Source organism: Rhipicephalus sanguineus, chromosome 5 (genome assembly GCF_013339695.2).
Source record: "Rhipicephalus sanguineus isolate Rsan-2018 chromosome 5, BIME_Rsan_1.4, whole genome shotgun sequence".
In the NCBI taxonomy this organism is placed as follows: domain Eukaryota; kingdom Metazoa; phylum Arthropoda; class Arachnida; order Ixodida; family Ixodidae; genus Rhipicephalus; species Rhipicephalus sanguineus.
This window is the reverse complement of record NC_051180.1, coordinates 54,118,791-54,135,262: the sequence shown is the minus strand read 5'-3', so window position 1 is coordinate 54,135,262 and position 16,472 is coordinate 54,118,791. Positions and strand designations below refer to the sequence as shown.

The window sequence follows — 16,472 nt, the reverse complement described above, 5'->3', positions numbered from 1 at the left end:
GTAGCTGTAGTAGTTAACGGCGAAAGCGTAATCAGAGAACGAGGTGTGATAGCCAAAAAAGCGTCGCATATTGGACGCAGAACTTGGTCACCATCCCACGGCATGTTAAAATGCGATTGAACACCACGGCCGGACTAGAGGGAAATGCAAAGCGCATCATGCTGCCCCGGTAGCCCAGCCGCGATTTTTCTCGGGGCAAACGCGTGAGCGGGGAACGCGGTGTTACAGCCAGGTGAGACAGGCGCGCGTCGCAGAGCTATTTTTGGTTTGAATTAGCATGATGCTATGAGCGAGGCCGACACTTTTACGACGCTTGGGCCAAGATCGCCACCTCATGGTGTGTTGACAAAATTGAACTTCTATTGAAAAGGTGCCGAATGGGACGAACGCGTAACGCGCTGCAGGTGCTAATCGCGAAGGCCACAGTAATGACGAATTACTTTACTTGCCGGCCCCAGAGGGCAACACCACCCCGCCGACCGGGAGAGTGGTAGATATAAAAGGCGCGTAAACTCCAGAGTCTGTGACCGTGGCGCAGTGGATAGCGTGGCCACCCAGGCAGCACAGCACATTGGTCCAATATTGTTTATACGTTGGCAAACGATGGCCCAATGATGGCCCATACAAACCACTATAAAACCAATGTTGGCAAGCCAGCCTACAAGGACGCCAATAATGGTCCATCTTTGCCAGTCAACATACAATATTGGTCGTGCTATTCTTTGAGGTTGGCAACAACGGCCCATGGTTCCCGATGTAAATACGATATTGGCAGAACCAGGCCGTATGGATGGCAATATTGGGCCAGCTTATCCGTTGGTAAAACAATATTGGTTAAGTAATGGCAGTAGATTGGATATATTGTCCAGTCAATCTGACTGGTTAAACAATATTGGACGGCCAATGCTACGCGCCGGACAATATTGTCCAGACTTACACGTTGTCGCTCCAATGTCTTAAACACTGGCAAGCATATGCATGATTAATCGGCAAGAATGTTTTTTTCCCCTTTTACCATCACTGAGGGAAGGTTAGCCCGAATCGAGCCACCACCTGCATGCACGCTATTATGAAAGTCACTTTGTCCGGCATCCAGCGCACCTCAAAGAAGATTTCTGGTTACTTATCACCATAGGCGTGCGCAGGGTTCCCCATTAGGGGGGGGGCAAAGGTTCGTCGCAGCGTCCCCCACCCTACTAAGAGGTTCGTCCGAATTAACCGGGTTGCGGACAGGTATGGCCGAATTAACGAGAGTGTGATGCCGTTAAACAATAAACATGCTTGCAGGGACCAGAGAACGCGTCCTAATTATCCGACTTTCCGAATTAATAAGTGTGGAATTAACGAGCTTTTACTGTATAAAGATGGCAAAAACAGTCCATCGTCGTCAGCCAACAAACAAAACTGCAAATTCCAATCTATAATAAAGGGAACAATGGCGCACACAGGGTCTTGATTTTTAGGTTGGCATTTAGTGTGGCACAAAATATATGCAAAATAGTTGGACAAAATTCGTTTTACAGATGCTGAGCAATGTAAAATAAGTACCAAGTTCTCAACTGAGTTTTGCGCGCTGTTGGAAATACATCTATGAGAAAGGAAACACAAAACAAAATCTCACGTTGCAATGCTTGTTGAAAGTTAACGTTAATTGTGTGATACAGCCAGCGTATACATCGCAACTGTATAAAAACAACCAAAAAACCCTACTTTTACATTTATTGAAGCTGTACAACTATAGCGTTGACGAGTTAATGGAGTAGAATAGAAGTCATCTGCTTCGCAATGGGCCTCTGGGCTGGTGCGCCTTCTGCGCACCGCACACGCACCGAAATTATTCTCACGGCTTTATTAACGGCAAACAATCAAAACATTTCATGTGACTTCAACCACGCTGTGTATTTTCGTGTTTGCTACACGACTGGTTGGATTACAGGATTATAACTTCTTTGTGTGCGCGCTACAGCGACGTGCTGTCCAAGACTACGGTATCGCCCGCGGAATCTTTAAATGATCGATGAGTTATGTTTGCACTTTCAACGCTTCACACAACCAGACGTGTTCACTTTGAATAAATGTTCTCGGTGATCGGGAGGCCGGAGAAGCAGCGCGGCGCCATGTTTTGCTCCGGAATTTCACGCCCTCTCCTCGCGGCAGTGGGGCAGCGCGGTGGTCGCTGGTCATAAAACACTTGTCACTTGACGGCTGCTCCGCCCACGACGGTTCGCTTTCAATGCCTGTGAAAACGACGGGGGGGGGGGGGGAGATGACGGGAGACGACGGCACCTCGGAAGATGCGTACGCGTTTCGGCCCCTTCTGGCCGGCGGCTATTCTTCGTCAGTCAGTGGCGGTTACTTTCCCTCGTTCGGGCTCCCAGCATCGGCGGGCGCGTGCCCCTCAGTCGAGAGTCGTCGGGAAAAAACGGAGTCGGATACCGAGACAGGATGCCACGATTCTACGGATACCGAGATTCGACGGCGATGCCACAGTGAGAAGGCAGCTGCCCTGTTCTTCATCGGGCCTGACTGTTTTGACTTTTGAAGAGCGATCCGCAGATGAGCGCCGATGTGTTCTGACAACTCGCAAACTTTCCGCCGGATTTTTGTGTTCGTATCGCGTTCAGTAAGTCGTTTTTCTCCTTCGTCGCATGTTACTTTCCGTGTTGTTCGTAAGTGAAATGTGTGCTGCGTTTATTATTGTCTACATTACCGCGTAAGTTTTTTTAAATTTGCTAGTTTGTGAATACCGATGTGGGGGGCTTTATTGTGCGCTTCGAAGTAGGTTGGTTAAGTTCTCACCCTCAGCGATGTTGTCAGCATTTGCGTGTGCTATTTGTTCTTTTCTCGCGTTGTAGTGCGTCAGCTTAACACCCTATTTTCATTTGCCCTTCGCCGCTGGATTCGCGCAAAGAAATGATGGATTTGTAACACACAAATTTTTATTAGTTGTGAAGTTGTCGCAGACTTTCAAGCTCTTGCCGCAGTCACCTTTTAATTAATAAATAGGCGATGAACTTTCTGGTAGTTCAAGGTGGTTATGGATCTCGGCTGTATCGAATGTCTGTTCACGTGTACATGTTCATTTATTTCATTTTGTATCACGCTTCGCTTTTCACTGACTTCCTTTTGAACCTTCGGTGAACTGACAAATCAAATAAGCGCTAACACCTAGGGAGGCTGTGTGTGTTTGTGAGTGGTCCCGTTTCCCCGATTTCTAATATAAGGACGTTATTGAAGGTAATTAGTGTAGGTTCTGTGCAGCTGTTATGTGCCAGCAAGCGGTCAGCAGAACAAAGCGCGAAATGCGAAATTATTTTCAAAACTTGCAGTATCTTTGCCATATGTATACATGCAGAATAAACTTGTGTGTACTCTCAGCTTTTGTACGCTGATTATCCCTGCTGCTTGCCTAAAAGCAAAAGCGTGGGCAACATGCATTTATTTACGTGCACAAAAATCTACCTCACGTTAAACTACACATTCAGTGGAAAATGTTTTCATTTCCAGCGTTAAACGCTGGAAATGAAAGAACGATGGTGCAGCCAACGATAAAGGCTGGCAAAAAATATTGGAGCTGCCAATATTTATACAATGTTGGCGATACGTACGACGAACAATGTTGGCTACAGCCATCCTTGCCATTATTGGCGATATGTTGGACGGACAATGTTGGCTACAGCCATCCTTGCCATTATTGGAAAATCATTGGCATCCAATATTGGACCAATGCACATTTAGGTGTAGCAAACCCCGAAAAGCCAACGCAGGACCAATATTTCTGCCAATGTTTACCAACATTGTTCCGAGATTGGTCCAATGCCGGCGTGCTGCCTGGGCAGCATCTGTTGTTGCGGTCAGAGTGGTCGTGGGTTCAATGCCCATTGAGTGAACTTTTTTCTTTGCGATCCGATTGAGCAAATATTTTCTATGACATTTTCGTGACGGAAATACGTCACTGAAGTATTGGTAGACCCCGGCACAAAACACTTCTGTGTTAAAATATCTCTGAAGTTATCCCCTAATTTGTTCCACCTGGACGTAAAGTTGGGCACAAGGAGAGCTGTATGTAGGTGGCATAAGGTACTAGCAACTTTCACAAAAATTTACATTGATGTTATCTATATTCTAGACAGTTCTGCCATAACGCACAGTTAAGAGCACTATAGTCGGATACAACTTAAGAAGTCAGGAGAGGCCCCACCCAGACGACCAAAGCGCGGCAGCCGATCGCCTCCGCGACTAAAGAAATAGTCCCGCTCATGCACGCACCGATGTTCTCCGAAGGCGGAGCCACCGGCCATCCCGCTCATGACATCAGTCTCGAGTGCACGCCCATTGGTGAAGGCTTGAGTTCATCCACCTTTGAGAAGGAAATGCCACGGACTCCTAAAGTTGTATCCAACTATAGTGAACAGCATTTTGAGTGCTACGAGGTGAAATAAAAATCCAGAATCAAGCATCCACATGCCAACCTGCCTGTATGTACTCCATCTTGCCTCTCTTAATGAAATAAAAGGTTTTTACATGAAATGGAAGAAAATGGTCACATTATCAGTAAACATGGAATGCTGCCTTCTGCACCTTACATTAATGGGTGCATATGCAACCCCTGATATTCCAATTACGTAGGATCTGTTCACAAATTACGAAAACTCTTAAAGTAAGCTGATTTGCCGACTGCTAATGGAATGGTATTTACAATTTCACAGAACACAAGCCCCCAGGCAGTGGAGGGAAGCAGCTACAACTGCTGTGTCTGCAACGAACACCTGAGCCAAAGACCCCAATTTCAAGGCAATTAGAATTGCAGCCTGGAACAAGTTCTTTTATACATTTATCTAGAGCATAGCAGGCAAAACAAACATCACCTCTGTGGTGCAGCGGTGCTTGTCATTGAGGCAATGTATCTGAAAAAGAAATGAAAATGTCAGTCATTGAATGATATGCCATCACATGAATTTTGTTTTATATGGCACCGATGCCTTCGTTAAAAAGGGCTAGGACACAATACAAATTTGGTTACACGTGATGATAGCACAGTGCTTCTCCCTTTGAAATAGGTGGATGCAGAAATTACATTCTATCAATAATACAAGTCCTTTGAATAATACTTTGAATTAGGGGGCACTGGATCATCACCGAGGTGGCCTGACTGGACCTACATTGCAATGACCCCCACGTGAACGGCTCTACTTGGGTGCTGTTCAAGGGCTTTTCACAACAAAACTACACCAGCCCTGAGGCCTTGCCAAGGTCGCTGCAGTGGTACGTACTGCTCACTAACAACAAATTTAACCGAGGCAGGATTTCAACCCAGTTGGGCTTTTCAAGTGTTCCCTTTGAATATTTCAAATTTTCAGAAACCAATGTCTACGTGCAAGTTACAGAGGCAACCTTTCTGCAAGTGCTGTTCACTGAACTATCAAATGTGCTAAACGTTCACTGCTACAGCTAAGCTCAACACTGATAAGTCCAAACAGCCAACAATGAATGCTTAGCTTGATATATAGATTCACTTCAACATTTTTTCCTTCACACCACAATTCATTAAATGTAATTGTTGAACTTTCCTCATCTGACAACTTCACACACCTGCATATTGTGGTCTTCAATTGATTCAATTTGTAGGGGCCTAGCATCCAGAGACAGCACAGTGTGTTATGAGTGGCACTGTAATGCAGCGCTCTGGATTAATTTTGCCCATCCCAGATTCATTAGCATGCAGCATGTTCCATGTACAAATAAAGTATTTGCACATTGAAAGCTTAAAGTGTGACCACTGAAATCAAACCCATGAGCCTGGCAGCTGAATGCCATAGCCACTGATACACCATGGCAGACAGTTTTTGAATGAAGATTTAATTATTGCAGCATTTTTATTGCCTAACTATAAAACTCAACTTGATGTCCGACCCAGATTTCACGAATTTCTGCGTGCTGAGAAAGTGAAAACATGCTCATTAGTCATTACGTCCATTATAAACACTTGTGAATCTTTAGAACGGGCAATTGAGAGTCTCATGTGGCCAACTAGAGACCATAATAGGATAGAGCAAAGTAAATAAAAAGGTTCGCAAATGTTGAACAGTGGTTAGCGTTCTTTTGACAAACGAGGACACCAAATTAGGAACCTTTGTATTTGTCCGCCAACGCTCAGAACTATTGAATACGATAAACACGGCCTGCCAAAAAGACCGCAGTATGAACTTCGAACAAAATGCGATGAAGTGCACGCTACTATAGCGTCTAAGACAGCACGGCCACCGTACAGCTTGCATCCGCACTGCTGGCTGCGACCAGCCATAATAGCTTAAGACAAAAATAAACGCACGTCGCAAAAAAACACGCAGCACGCCACGCCCGCACAACGGACCAAGTCTGCCAGGCACATAACTGTCCACAAACAAAAGACACTTTGAATGATGTCTCGGTTTTCGAGGTTCACAGGAGGCGCGTGTGCGACCCACGCCAAAAGCTGTCGTGCTTCTCACAACTTCGCCAGACGCGGACGTGTGGTTTCAGCGATGATAGGTGACATAAAAGAGCTAAAAAGATTCGTGTGTCCGAGGGGATGAGACGCTTTTCCGCTGACCCTTCGCGGTCAGCGGTCAAATCTAGGCCACTGCACAGTTGTCGCGTAACACGGTCATTGTTTGCGCGGAGACAGGCCTCGGCAGCTCCGGCCAAGTGAAGGAACGAAATGACAGATTGGGCAAGAAAACGGGCTAGTATTCTCAACCGAAGGCCGTGAAAAACAGACAGGCGATGCGATCGAAGGGCGAGAAACAAAATTCACCGCGTTTAGGGAAGGTCACTGCACGAGTGAACCTGGAGTTTTTGCAGAACTGCAGGAACAGGTTTCACAAAACAAGCAATACACGTGAACGTGACTCATTCGGCGCTGTACTCGACAAATCATGCAAACGCGTCCGATGTGTGGACAAGCTACGGCTTCAACTGCTTGGACAAAGGAAAGGACTTCACAATTCAGCTGCGCCTTTGAGCAAATTCTCGTCTAGAATTCGCGTGCTGGTGCTCTCGCACGCTACGGAGGCCAACAAAGCGAACACATGGAGGTTAATTCGGCAAAAGTTGGTAGAGCACCGATTCGAAAGGATATCTCAGCTTACCAAAGGTTCGTAGGCTTCGACCTAGCCAATTTTAAGTGACAAAATGTGGTCGCACGGGTCCCCTGATTTTTTGACAACAGCCAGTGTACTACAAAAATGGCGGACGAATTTTTTTATGCAAGTAACTGCAGGCCGGTAACACAACGAGCGTACAGTCGCAGCACAGCGAGTGCTCACGCTACACGAACGAAACATCGAAAAACGGTACTCACTTGAAGGCATACAAATCAATTTCAAGAGATAAACGTACGACGGCCCTTTGCAACCACTGCACAAAAATTTTACTTCCTACCTTCTGTCGGACCTCTGCCGGACAGAGAAGGCAGCTCTTGTAACTCAAAACCCACCATAAATTGGCAACAAAAATATCAATTTTTTAATTACATTTATTACCAAAAATGTGAAGGTAAAAGTTATTTTTAAGCATACTTGCAGTTTTTAAAAATAATTTTAACTAGCATATAAATTTCAGTCAAGTTTCAGTTTCGCCCATCGGGCTGGTCGGAGCCGGAGCGACCGCGCACTGCAGCGCGCACATTTCCGGCGGAACGCGAGCTACCAGCGCCATAGAGTTAATATCATATGGTTAATATAGTAGACTCAATCAGTGTAGTTTAGTACAGTACAGTCAGTATGACCAGCGCTACCCGTGATTGCCCGTCCACGGTGTCAAATGCGGCCGTGTCATCTCGGAAGCTTGGTACCCACCACCGGCCCTTATGTCGCGCAGTATCACAGCAGTCTCGAAACAACGATACCCAGTGAAATGACCACGTGAAACTACATACTTACGGGAAGTTCGCAGACAAGACATGCCCCGAGCTGTACGAGGAGTAGAGTAGAGTAGACCCTAGAAGCTGTGGCTCATACCCACACTGGGGGATTGGCCATGCCCTAGCAAAAATTCCCAATAAAAAACCAATAGCCTATTGGGTTATTGACACCTATTGGTCTATTGGTTCTATAGGTCTATTGGAACTGTATTTGGCTATTGGTCTATTGGTTCTATATCAGCCTACTGGACCTATATTGGTGTATTGGTTCTCTATTAGCCAATTGGAATTATATTGGCCTATTGGTTCTGTATTTGCCTGCTGGCATTGTATTAGTTTTGTATTTGCCCACTTCTCAGCCCCATTAGAATTAGTCTTGCGCAAGTGTTTTATGGGTGTCTTGTCGTCATGCAGAAGGCCCGCACAGTGGCGCCCCTGCAATGATAATCACAGTGGATGAATGAGACATATGTTCAAATATATTCTCATAATCAAAACTACAAGTGCTTCTTCTGGTCCTTGATGATGTTGGCGATCTTGCGGGCCTCATCCGCACTCGAGGAAATGCCTGAAAGATTCTGTAAATAAACAGAGCCATGAAATCAGAAAACAGTAACACATGTTTAAATAAAGTTCACCTTCAAAGAAATGTATAGAAAGTAGACGGCACAGTGAGAAATTATCTAGACCTTAATTCACTGCACATGTTCACAATGTTGCAGGAGCTGAACTATAGCAAAAAACTGAGTGAAATATTACACACCCAACTGTGGCTTATTGCGTGGAAGAAAACAGTATATCGGCAAAATTTTGCGGCAAAAAAGGAAGGAAAAAGAAGGGGGCAAAATTCTTTAAAAAATTAAGCAGCACCTTATCCCGTTTACACGCTTGCGTCCTGTGTTTTTTGAGCTGTACCCAAGAATGAACTGCAAACTCGTCCTTAAATTACAGCAAACTCAATAATCACTTACTATCTGTGACGTGCTCTTTTTCACGGTGGTGGTGCGACTATCATACTAGAGCATGCCACTAAATCTCAACTTAAAGATGGCATGAAATAAATTAAGCTAGGGTAGATTCACGGTGAGGGCAACGGTAATATGTAAGACAGTAGTAAAGGCAGCCTAGATTCCATATCGTTGCAAGCCCAACACAGCAGTCAGGCTGCAATGAGTTGGATATAACACACGTGCTGCATGTTACGTGCTTATGCAATTAAGCCAACAACATTAATAAACCCACTCCTGCGATAGCCCTAATTGGGCTGCAGTATGTAAAAATAAAAAAATATGAAATAAAAAATCGCACCAGTGCAGTACATATGCTATGCACATTTTGTATAATGAATTATCATGTGGCCTTCTGTGGTTCTTGTGACATTATGTCGAACAAGTATGATAAGCCGATTGGCGCGCACTACAACACACAAACAGCATCGACCAGAGCGTTTTACTATGAGGCGATAAACGCGTTTTCGGCTTAACACGCACGTTGTAAATACTTACAAAGGGCTTGCGAGACTCCAACTACACTCACGAGCAGGGCGCCTGTCCTTTACCTCTAATCTATGCTACGTTTTTTTGTGCATACTGACAAACACAAAAACAAACTGCAATAATATATGCGCTCAATCATTCAACTTCTGAGAGCGTGTGGACTTGCAATCGAGGCGTTGCTGGTCTCGCTGTCATCAAATACCGGAGACAAAGGACGAGGGACTTGTTTTCCCGACCTTTCAGCTTCGTCCCAAGTTTGAATACAAAAAAAAGGTGATATCAAATAAATACTAAATAGGAGTAACTACCATGCCCACTCAACTCACCAAACAATCGGAGCACATGGGCCTTGTTGCTCGTCTTGCCATTATTCTTGGTGCCACTTTGCAGAGTCGAAATCGGTCGAAATCCAAGACATTTATGGCTCAGAACGTCTCCATCTGGTGCACGCTGAACACAGTCTTCACGTTATCGTCGCGGAAGCACACTAAAGCAAACATCGTGTAAGCAGGCTTACGTGAAGCATCGAGATCACACAAAGCGCGCGCTATGGCGACAGACACAACGTTTTGGCTTAGCTTGGCCGCAGGCTGGGCTTGTCTTCGTATCGGCCGAGCGCGGATGGCGCGCCAAACGCACGGTCGGTAGCGTTTGCAGATCCACAATTCTTTCTCCTGTATCTTTACAGCACTACTTATATTGCTTAGCATAAATAGTTATAAATTTTACATATTATCCAAAGCTTATCTTAAAGCTTAGCACATGGCTTAGCCTGCTTAACCAAGGAACGTGTAAAAAAAAAAAATGTTCTCACATGCAGCGTCGCCACGCCGCGCACCGTCTCACTTTTTTTTTTGTTCGTCACCTAGCTGGTTCTATGCCGGTTGTGATCTCATGGCGGTTTCTTTATTATTATTCTGTGGTGTCTGTGTTGTCGATTCCTTCGCAAGTTCTTCTTTAGCGTGTTTACTATAGTGCCCGTTTACCGCACGGCATGTACGGAGACACCGTACCGCCGTGGTCGACACGCAGCCTTTTTATATAACTCTTTTAGTCGCGTGAGTTGCTAACTGCACACGGTGTCTCACGGTGTGCAGTTAGCTCAATCGGGATCAGACTTATCAAAAGTGAATTGATCCCGTCTGCAGCTTGCGTATAATATAGCCAATCATGATCAAGAAATTTGATCGGGATCGGGTCCGACGCGCTCAATCAGTCATAAGATGTTATAAACAGCTACCAATAGGCGGTAGCTGTTTGAACAATAAAACTCCTGTTGGCCTTATACATCTTCTGTTAGTACATTAAGAAACCAATAGGAGTACTTATTTGACCAATACAACTCCTATTGGCCCAATAAGTCACCGATAGGCAGCACCGATTTGACCAATACAACTCCTATTGGTCCAATAAGACACCAAAAGGCAGCCCCTATTTGACCAATACAACTTCTATTGGTCTAATAAGACACCAATAGGTGGTGGCTGTTGGTGTCTATTGGTACCCATAGAAGTCTTATACAACCAAATACAGCTCCAATAGATGTCCTATAGAACCAATAGTGATTTCCTATTGGACCAATAGGAAATCCTATTGGCATTTTTGCTAGGGCAAGAACCTATTAGCTTTTAAAGGCAAATTTGAAATAGAAGTTCAAACTTTGTTTAATGCAGAAGAAGTATAAATAAATTAGAATTAAGATTCCAATAATAATAATAATATAGAATAGAATTGAGGAAATAAAACCGAGAATTTGGAAAAAAGAAAATAAAATAGAAATAAAAATTTGGAAAAGTAGATTTTATAACCTAAATTAATCTTTTTGAGCCTTTAAGAAACACCTGCAATGCATCAGCAATCTTCCCGTCACTGTGGCCAAGAGAAAAAGCCCCGAAAGACAGTGCATTTTGTACATTTAATTCTAATCTAAGCAGACGGAAAACGACGCCTAAGGTATGTATTTTTGCGTAAGCTAGAGTACATCTTACAGGAAATGAGATAGTGCTGCGTTGTCTCACGTATTCCGCAAAAAGAACAATTAGGCGAAGCTGCCAGACCAGCTCTGTGTAAATAAAAATTTAGATAGGGAGTCTGACAACGTAGTCTTGTGACTGCGACTTCTATTGCTCGTGATTGACATATTCTACTATTCCACTGATGATTCAAATGCTTGAATTCTAATATGGTCGTTAATGACGGTGCGGAAAATTGCTCTAACATCATTTTCCTTCTAAATCTAGCACCTGTAATGAATTTGGAGGCGGGCAATACCTGAATTACCGGTCCATTCAATGATGGCCTAGCTAGCGTATCTGCCATTTCATTCATAAATAGGCCCTTATGCCCAGGAACCCACACTATCTTGATGAAATTTATGTGCAGTGGAACTAATGATTTGAAAGCATTCAAAACATACGAGTCCTCACTTGCAGCGAGGGAGGAACATACTGATAGTGAGTCCGTCAAAATTATTGCGGAGCTTATTGCTGCTTCTAATTTACGTAGAGCTAGACTGATGGCTAAAACTTCTGCTACAAAGATGGGCACAAAATCTGGAAGGCGAAGGGAAAAAGACCAGTCTAGAATATGAGAGAAAATCCCCAATTCCACATTTTAGATGCGAAGTATTTCTTGCTCGGGGGTATGTAACACGGCGTGGTCATCCGCACGCAGCGTTGTAGTCCGCACTCACACTACGCATGCGCGACTCTCCTCCTTCCCTCTCTCCAACGGCTGCGCGTTACTCTCTCCACTTCTCTACTAGCACCTGCTTGCGCTTCTCCTGCGTTCTCGCTTCTGCTCTCACGCCGCATACGCTACTCTGCTTCTCTAGTCTCCTCTCCTTCAAATGGCAGAACGCTGCGCGCGTTCAGTCCAGCGCTTGCCTCGGTTTGCTCCTCTGAAATGCGGGCTCGACATGCCGAAATTCTCTCTTGCGCAGCGCCGCGATGAGGGCCAGCGCATTCGCGTCCCCTCCCCCTCTCTCTCCTCTCCTACGCTGCCTCTCTCTCGCGCGCCTGTCGACGTTCCCCACACGCCCTGTGAGAATTAACGGCCAGGCTAGAGGGAAGACACGACGCGCGCAGTGTTCCTCTTCGCGTTCCACGACGCGAGGTCGGTAACATATGCCCAGCGAACGCCAACGGAACGCGATCGTGCAAGTGCTCCGGCTTCGCATCGCCTCATGGTCCCCTTTAGCAGGAGATGGTGTAATTTTTTCTTCACTTTGGGAAGCATCCGTCGCTATCACTGTCTTAATTGGCATATGTTCCAGGTAATCGCTTAATATAGCGTTCAATAAGCGGTATGACATTAGTTTTGCATTTTTTGGAAAAATATCATCAAACTGTATTTTAATAGAGTTGTTACTAATACTGATTATACACAGGTCATTAATTCGAGCGTTTATTTTGTCAAGAAGGCTTTTTTCTTTTCGTTGTCTTCTTTCTTTTGACCATTTTCTAATGGTAGATCGACATGGCCTTTAAGCACACAGCAATAAAGTTCGGACAGCTCAAAAGTGGTCACGCTCATTCAATACCTTCAGGAAGAAGTGCGCGGGAACGCCAGCTGATGCGAATAATTACTGTGGTCGCTTGCATATCGCGGAACTTTTGAAACACTGATTGCGGTGTATAGCAAAAACGGGCCAATATCTTACTGTGGTTCGAGAATTCTATACCGATGATCTGAGAGCCCGAGAGGCAGCCGCGCGTGACAGAACGACCGCTGTTTAATTGTACAAATGGCGGTTTTATTGTTTATCAGTGTGAACTCGGTCAATTCATTGTCACATAGGCCTTCGGAAGCGCCTGCACTAATCATTGTACAGTCATCCCAAAACATTTTGACTATGTGACGTTACTGAACTGCGCCAAGCTCAGAGCTGCTTCACGTTTCCTTTTTTATTTTATTTTTCCAAAAGCGAAACAACGTTACATTTGCACAACAGAAATGTCATTACGAGTGATCGTTTTTGCATACGATGCACGTACCGAAATTGAATGCAACCAACTGCTTCATATTGCCACGCATGTTTATTGCTTTATTTTAATGTATTCAGGTTTCACCCACAAAAACTGTTAGCATCGCTTGGCGATAGAACACACCGCAATGTTTAGGAAACTTCGATTTGTTTGAGATCATTCTCTTAAGATTACGCGCAGGACACGAATAGTGCAAGTTTATTCGAGAGCTTACGCGAGCACCTGCGATAACACTGGAAGGTTCGATGACTTATGTATAAAAGACGGCGCGTTCCACCGATGATAAGATTTATTGACGGCCGATGACTGTTCTCACCGCTGTCAGTGTACAGCGTAAATTGCTTGTGCCTTGAATTTTCATTTTCCGGGCACAAGTTCACGCAGTAAAGAGTTGCGTATTTCCCAGTCTTGCTGTAGCCTTCACATGACAGTATAGAGAGGAAAGAAACAGACACTCACCTTCGTTTCCAAGAATTCTAAGCAGGGTGCCTTACGTTGTTTTGAGCTGACATCGGAAAGAAACAAACAGTCACGTTCTTCCTTTTTTTCTTTCCCTCAATCTATAGTCTCAGAGACCACGCGACTAGAAAGACCGCCCACTTCTTATATATATACCTATATACCTATATATATATATATACCTATGGTATTATATATATACCTATGGGAGAGCAGGACAAGAAAGGTAACAAACGCGAGCGCACTTTCTTTTTTTCTTTGTTTTCTTTTTTTCTTTTTTGAAGTGGTAGAGCGTCCACCTCCAATGTGAGGTGTGGTTGTGTCCTGGGCTGACCTTTTCTTCTACCTTACCTTCGATTTTCCTTCGCACATGCATTATCGCGTTTCATGAAATTTCCATACGGCTTCCCAAAGAGCTAATTTGCCATGTTTGCAATAACCTTTCATTCTTTCGTGGTATTTGTTCGCTGCGTACCAACGTGAATTTAGCCTCGAGTTCACTGAGGTAGAAAGAGAAATTGACACGTTTCTTTTTTACTCAATATCAATGACGAAGTGGGTGGAGATCCCCCACCTAATTCTAATTGATACAGTAACGTCTATTAGCTCTTAAAATTTTCAGACTTTATGATCCGCCCGACTCTTGGCCGATCCCCCTGCGTGGGTAGGTGCCATCATCCAAGGAGCATCATCATCATCATCATCATCATCATCATCATCATCATCAGATCCCCACTCCGAGGCCTTGATGATGCAGTTCTTCAATGCAGTGCTTAATGACCCAACCGGCATCCTATGGGTTGAGACAACGTTCGTAAAGTACATGTTGTCCTGTTCTGCCATGTCTCGGTCACTCATGCGCAATGACGCATAATTGAAGTTCCGAGGCTTCGCGAACGAAGGTCAACGCAGCTGTAAAGCGAAGAGCAACGAGGCTTTCTTTGCGGAGTGAAAGCCGCGAACGCACGGTCAGCAGTCGTCGAAGCGGTCTTCCCCACAGCAACTTCTAACTGTGGAGAAGCCAGCTTTCAAGGCATGCGGAAGGCACACGAGAAACCTATTAAATATCTCACACACAGAAGCCGTCACCTGCCACCAGTGGCGTGGCCAGGTGGGTCGTTTAGGGGTTCCTCCACCCCCCCTCCTAATTTTCTACATTCTGTATGTGTATATACAGTAAAAGCTTAATTCGGATTCCATGAGATCGGAAAAGCTGTCCGAATGTCGAATTATCGAAAGTATCAAGAAAATAATAAGTAAATGTCTATTAATTATATCAATGCGCTTTCATTTTCTTGAGAAATACATACATCCATTACAGGGGCATAGCCAGAAATTTTTTTTCGGGGGGGGGGGGGGGGTTCAACCATACTTTATGTATGTTCGTGCGTGCGTTTGTATGTGTGTGTGTATATATATACGCAAGCAAAATTGAAAAATTCCGCGGGGGGGGGGGGGGTTGAACCCCCAACCCCCCCCCCCCCCCTTGGCTACGCCCCTGATCCAGTAATTGTTTTGCATAAGAGCAATGCAAAAGCCGCAATTTTCGTCGTAATTCGTTACTTAATTCGTACACAATTGTGACTGACTGCGGCTTAAGACCCCCGTGTCTTAGTCTGAAACGTGCTCTGAATCCATACCTTATTACGTACCAACAATAGCAGCTGAGATATACAAAGAAAATGAATTTCCTGAAACCGGAAACGCGTTTGATCGGTCCATAAAGCGTTTGCTCTTTCCCGCTCATACCTGCGTTGCCGTTGATGCAATTTTCAGGTCAGGCAAAACAGAATAAAGCATGACAGAGTGCTCTAACCTCATAGAGCCCCTGTACCGCGGTAGCCTCCTCTGCAATGCTGGAGCCAGGTCCGTAGCCAAAGAAGGGGGGGGGGGGGGGGCTACCCCCCCCCCTTCGCAATTTTGGTGAAGTAGGTGTTTTTACCAAGAATAAATAATGAAAATAGTTGTTTTTCTCAAACAGTCAAGGTTTTCAACAAGTGCCCCCCCCCCCCGGAAAAAATTCCTGGCTGGAGCGCAAAGCGCGAAAGCGTCGCATAGGCGGCGCGCACCGCCTATAGTGCGCGGTCTTAAGACACGGAAGGCACTCCTGAGTCTCCACAGCAGAAGTGTGGCACAGATATGTTACAGAATTTCATTATACAATTACGCCATTGCTCTGTTGAACGAAAAGTTCGTCTCAGCTGTTGTTTTGCCATTGAGCAGCCGACAATGACCATTGTCGAAAATGGAAAGGGTCGCGCCTTTCTTGCCCCCCCCCTCCCCCCCCGGTAGATACGCCTATGCGGGTTGCAGCCAAATATGACCGAATGAAAGAGAGTTTGATGCCATTGAACAATGTACATGCTGGCCGGAACCAGAGCACACGTCCGAATTTTCCGATTTACCGAAATAACGAGCTTTTACTGTATACGCGCACACATACAAACGTACTCACGAACATACATAAAGAGGAATGACCCATAGACAATCACATGATGTTACAAAAGCCACACGCAACTAACATTCAATAGGACATTTTTATTGCCACAGGAAAAAACGAAAACATCCTTTCTCCTGCAGAGTCAGCCTCATGATTTTTCAAAAGCCAAACTAACATTCAATAGGACA

General features: G+C 45.0%; 1 protein-coding gene across 2 annotated transcripts in view; it reads right to left on the bottom strand.

The window, feature by feature from the left end:
• LOC119393633 (cullin-1) overlaps window positions 1–7,447 on the bottom strand; it is a 61,280-nt gene extending 53,833 nt beyond the window's left edge. The window contains exons 1-2 of one of the 2 annotated variants that reach the window (XM_049416300.1): window positions 7,343–7,447; window positions 4,869–4,907 (exon numbers count right to left, since the gene is read on the bottom strand). The gene's annotated coding sequence lies outside the window, so the exon portion shown is untranslated. Of the gene's footprint in view, window positions 1–4,868; window positions 4,908–7,130; window positions 7,155–7,342 lie in introns of those variants that run through there. The other variant, XM_049416301.1, reaches the window with a different exon arrangement.
• Window positions 7,448–16,472: the final 9,025 nt, after the last annotated feature.